The 6011-nt window shown below is 41.6% G+C and overlaps 1 long non-coding RNA gene across 1 annotated transcript; it reads left to right on the forward strand.

The window, feature by feature from the left end:
- Nucleotides 1–1867: 1867 nt before the first annotated feature.
- On the forward strand, nt 1868–2933 carry LOC147913941 (uncharacterized). The gene is made up of 2 exons (XR_015556027.1): nt 1868–2111; nt 2664–2933. It is a non-coding gene; the product is annotated as an uncharacterized LOC147913941 (long non-coding RNA).
- Nucleotides 2934–6011: the final 3078 nt, after the last annotated feature.

Here is a 6011-nt window from a genome sequence, read left to right on the forward strand (position 1 = left end):
CAATAAACAAACACATAGGGACAGAGATTGGATTGGTGGTTACCAGAGGGGAAGGGGGGAGGGTAGAGGGTGAAAGGGATAATTCGGTACATGTGTGTGGTGATGGGTTGTAATTAGTATTTTGGTGGTGAACATGATGTAGTCCATGCAGAAATAGAAGTACAATGATGTACACCTGAAATTTTTGCAATGTTATAAACCAATGTTACTGCAATAAAAAAAAAATAAAAATAAATAAATAAATAAATAAATGTATAGCCCTAAAACATCCTTTTCACTTGACTCCTGCCAATCAATCTACGACTTACCCCAGAGTCACTGAATTCCTTAGCAATACCTAAATTAGAGGGAATTTCCTATGCCAATAGTTAGCAGTATTACCTTCAGCAAAGTGTTGTACGGTTCTCTGGCCCTGTTTCCTCATGTTTCTCGAGGTATTTTGTTTCTCTGAACACCAGGACCTGTGGGCACACAGCCCAGTGGCCAATAGCCTGGACTGCCAAATCACAAGATTCCTCTAGTCTCTGACCTCAGTTCCCCTTTAAAAAGCTACTTATATTAACCCCATGACTGTTAACAGAAGGAACAGCTTCCAGAAAACGTACTTCAAAAAGATTGTCCCCTGGAAACATGAGGCATCTTTCTCACTGTCTTTTCACTTTCCCCTTTTCAAAAAGGGTAAAAATGATCCTTCTTAATATGTAGGATCCTATTTAATATGTGAATCCTACTCAAACTCCTGCTCTCCTAGCTGAAAAACCATTTTTTAGCATTTTAAAATATTTTTATTTCCATACTATGTAAAGGTTGTACCTGCAATTATTTCCCTTCCTTTCTTCCTTTTTTTTCTTCCTTTTCTTTCTTATTTTTCTCAGATTCACATTCTGATCCCCTCTGAATTGATCCCCTCTGAATTCCTCTGTTTTATCCTCATTTACTTCTCCAGCTTACTGTCGGATACCTAGCCTGAGTCCCTGCTATTATGACTACCTTTACCTTTTCCAAATTCCCATTTTAGGGTCCTTTAAGAACTTAACCAGGTTTTATTTTCATTCAATTCCCTGTCAATCATTAACACTGCCCTGAGCATTACCTTGTATTTCAGTAACTGGTCCTATCAGAGGAGAGCTAATTTGACTTCCTTGGGCGATTTTGCTGCACATATTTTGTATCCTGCTGTTTCTGCTCTCCCTTCTGTAGGCTACTCACATCTGCTGGGACATTACACCTAATCCATTATCCAGAAAATGGAAACAGAAAACTAAGTGGCTTACTGCAGCCCCCATTTCTTTCATAATGTCATAAAAATTTATCACACTTAAAGGCCAATGATCCCTAAGGTCATTTATCCTCAAGAAATAACAAGTTTGTTCTTGTGGAGCAGAATCTATATCAAATGTAGCTCTCATATTATAAGACATGTACCCCTAATGCACAACATCAGGGCAGCCTGCAAGTGCCCAGCAACCATTCAGTGCCCTGATGGGGCAAAGCCCAGTAGAGGGAGGCAGGCAGGCTCTTACCATTCAGAAGTAAGGACCAGTATTCCAGCAATTCACTTCAGCCTCGATGTCAGACGTGGTTTCACAGAGAGATAATGATCCCCTTTCAACAATAGGAAATAACTGAGAAAAGTCATTATGTCACCATTGAAAAATGTACTCGATTATCTTGCCCTAGCTGTTACTTAATCTGAGTTTTATTTCTAAAGGCTCCTGAGTGGGAAGACTTAAGCGCTGTGCATACCTGGCTCATGAAGTAATTGCTTTCCATGTCCATCAGATATCAGTAGCAGAATGTAAGCAACTGGGGAAGGAGGGTGAGGTAACTGGGGAAAGAGGCAGCAGCTAGAGAAGTCACAAAACTACATCCAGTTTGACAGAGCTCTTATTCTCTAACACCCATCAGAGAAAAGGTGAGGACCCGGCAGATGCGGCCTGTTTACAGAACACCAGCAGGCCTGAGGCGACTTTTCCAGAGCCATCTGCCCCCAAAGAGGCCCTCACCTGGGCTCCAGGCCGCTTCCTGGGGAGCCCCAGGCTACGAGTGATACCGATCCAGCTGATGGCCACCTCTCTAGACAGCCCCACCGGGAGCAACCAGTTGTCCAGGTATTAGATTCAGACTCTCAGCCTCGGGCAACTGTGCAACTAACCTTTTCCGACGACCTTCTTTCAAGCCTTCTGCTCCCACTCAGCTCCTGTGAGTTAGCTCTTCTCCTAAATTCCTGATAAAAGGAAGCACTGCAGACAGACATATTTCATATCACCAAAAATCAGTCCTTCCACTTCCTCCCAATAAAATATTATGCAGCCATCTGAAATGAGGCTGTAATTATATTTATTGACAAAAAAAGTTCACAGTAGATCATTAAATTGAAAATGCAGACTATAAAACATTAATCTGGCAGTGTTTTTTTAAATAAATGTTTATGTGACTATATTGTTTTAAAGGCATTAAAAAGTATGTAGAGACTTACATCAAAACATTAACTGTAGTCCTCTCTGGAGAGTGGAATTACAGTTTTTTTTTCTTTTTGCGCACCCGTTTCCTAATTCTTTGATGAACGTCTACTATATGTATAATTTTTAAAACAATAAGTTAAGAGAAAGAAATTCAGCCTCTAAATATGTGGAGGAATTTTTTCTCCTTTTTTTCTGTAGGGAATTTGAGACGGCAGTTACAGAACAGGGCACTACAGTTCCCTAACTCTGGGAGAAATCTTCATCAGCCACAAGAGTTCCTTGAGTGTTCTGTGCCCCACAAAGGAACAGAAGAGCCTTATGAAGAAAACTGAGGCCTGGAGAACCACTGATGAAACACAGAAGAACCACAGGAATCTTGAAGGGGGAAGTCCAAAAACACGGCTTTAAAGATTTGTTTAAAGGAAGTAAAAGTACCCTTTAAATAAAATATATTAATGTTGAAACTATTATTATGACCTTTTCTTGATGATCAAAGGTAGACAGAATTTTAGTCATAACCATCATGATGTATTTTTTGTATTTTTACCACCTCTCCCTAATATAAAACATCTGCTGTCTGGGACTGGTGCCCACCTCTCCCTACCACCCTCCGAGCATCCAGGCCCACCCTCACCCACGACGCCATTCTTAACCGTCGTCTTTCAGTTAGTCTCTCTGTGCTTCATCTGATCACCTTGTTTGGTTTCAATAATATAAAAGCTTTATGTAGTTATTTAAAATTTAATGTGTGTATAACTTCACTTCGTAAGAAGATTTAAGTTCACTACCAAGAGACCCTGCTAGTTGTCCCCAGTTCTTTCCTTTTTCCAGGGTAATAGAGTTCCTGATTTTACCTGGGGCACATAGCCACCCATAAGAAAGTCCACATTTCCTAGCCTCCTTGCTGCTAGAATTGACAACGTGACTAAGCTCTGGCCAATGTGACAGAAGTATAAGGACTACATGCAACTCTCAGGAAGTGCTTTTGAAAAGAGGGAGCATGATGGGCCGGCCCTGTGGCCTAGTGGTTAAGTTCAGCGCACTCCACTTTGGTGGCCCGGGTTTGGTTCCCAGGCATGGACCAACACCACTCGTCAGTGGCCATGCTGTGGTGGCAACCCACACACGAAATAGAGGGAGATTGGCACAGATGTTAGCTCAGGGCAAATCTTCCTCAAGCAAAAAAGAGAGGAAGATTGGCAACAGATGTTAGCTCAGGGTGAATCTTCCTCGGCAAAAGAAAAAAAATAGAAAGGAGCATGCTCTTCTTTTCTCCTTTTTCTTGGAAATGTTGATGTGATGGCTGGAGCTCAAGTAGTCAGCTGGGACCCTGAAGTAAAAGTCACATGCCAAGGAATACAGAGCAATAAGACACAAATAAACTGTGCTCTGATGATATTATGAACCTCCCCTAACAGCCTGGACTGCTTTTCTCTAGATTTATTTTATGTAAGAAACTTCCATCCAGTTTAAGCCATTGTTATTTTGGGGTTTCTGTCACTCACTGATGAACCTAACTAGTAATAATCCTAACTAGTAAAAACAGTGACTGTATTTTCATCCATTCTACAAATATTTCCTGAGCACCTACTGTGTGCCATGCACAGTCCTGGCCTTGGAAATACAGTAGTCACGCCTTATTCACAGGGGACTCCTTCCAAGACCCCCAGGGGATGCCTGAGACCACAGATAGTACTGAATCCTACATATACTGTTTTTTCCTGTACATTCCTATGTATACTAAAGTTTAATTTATAAATTAAGCACAGTAAGAGATTAACAACAATAACATAATAAAATAGAACAATTATAACAACATACTGTAATAAAAGTTATGTGAATGTGGTCTCTCACTCTCTCAAAATATCTTATTGTATTGGCTGGCCCGGTGGCGCAAACAGTTAAGTGCTCGCGCTCCACTGCGGCGGCCTGGGGTTCGCCGGTTCGGATCCGGGGCATGCACCGACGCACTGCTTGGCAAGACATGCTGTGGCGGCGTCACATATAAAGTGGAGGAAGATGGGCACGAATGCTAGCCCAGGGCCAGTCTTCCTCAGCAAAAAAAGAGGAGGATTGGCAGATGTTAGCACAGGGCCGATCTCCTCACAAAAAAAATATATATATATATCTTATTGTACTGTACTTACCCCTCTTCTTGTGATAGTCAGTGATAAGATGCCCACGTGATGAGGTGAAGGGAGGTGACTGACGTGCGCATTGTGGCCTAGCGTTAGGCTACTACTACCTGACAATGCGATGCATCAGAAGGAGGATCATCTGCTTCCAGACCATGGCTGACAGCGGGTAACTGAAACTGCAGCAAGCGAAACCACGGATGAAGGGGGACTACTGCAGCGCAATGAACAAGGCAGGCGGGTCCCTCTCCACTCTTCCCCTCTTGAGCCTACATTCCAGCTCAGCATCCACACAGCTCCTAACACAGTGCTATACATCTAGTAGGTGCTGAAGTATTTGATGACCAAGTCAGCAACGAGCCCTCCTGTTTATCTTTTGGTTTAAAACTGGTATTGTGTTCATAAGTCTGAGAATCTTCAAACAAATAATGCTCAAAGAAAAAAAATCACAACTGCTTTTTAAAAGAAATAAAATTATTTAACCAACCTTTCCTGTTACCATATTCCCACTCCTCCAAAAATTGGGTAAACACATTCACAAAGCCTATTGTTGCCTTTTAAATTATAATAAAAATGATGGTGCCATGATGACAGCTCAAAATATGCATTGTAGACATATATGGGTATGTTACACATACCCCTCTATGCCTCTCTTTCCTTATCCATAATAGGGATATGTATAGGACTGTCGTGAGAATTAAATGAGATAATGTCTCAGAAATGGTTAATAAACATTAGCTATATTCAGCTGACAACAAATATTAACAGCTTTAAAAATAGTCATAGTTTTTAATCCAGTAATTCCATTTCTGGGATTCTATCCTAAGAAAATAATCCTAAGTATGAGGGAAAATTTTACAAAAAAAATGCTCATCCCAGAGTCATTTATAATGGGCACAAACCAGAGATTGTGACCTTTCCCTGCCACCTTGACTTCCATCCAAAGTCTAGCTGAGGCCTAGCACTCTGGCCCAAGCCAAGATCTCTAAGCCCAGGACTAGCTGGGAAGATGCAGACAGGGTTGGGAAGAGGCAGAGAAGAATGGAGAACTTAAGCCCAACTTCCTGGCAAGGCAGACTTACAAGAAGGAATAGTTCAAAATGTCAAGTACATCAGGGTAGAGCAGAGCAAGAGAGCCAAAATGAATCTTGACCTCTGAGATCAGGCTCCTTGAGGAAACATTCTAGGATGTGGATCCTGGAGAGATGCCCTGAGAACAGGTGGGGAAAGGAAGGAAGAACATCACAGAGCATCTCAGGCGCAGTTGGTGGGTGGGCCAGGAGACACTGGGTCCTGAACTGAAACAAAATAAATTTCCATCGTGAGAGGAATGGCTAAATAAATTATTGAACACCACAATAAAATATTATGTAACCATTACAAAATGCTGATTAGAAAGACTATAGTAATC

This window comes from Ceratotherium simum, chromosome 24, assembly GCF_057802395.1.
Source record: "Ceratotherium simum simum isolate JZ-2026a chromosome 24, ASM5780239v1, whole genome shotgun sequence".
Taxonomy (NCBI): domain Eukaryota; kingdom Metazoa; phylum Chordata; class Mammalia; order Perissodactyla; family Rhinocerotidae; genus Ceratotherium; species Ceratotherium simum.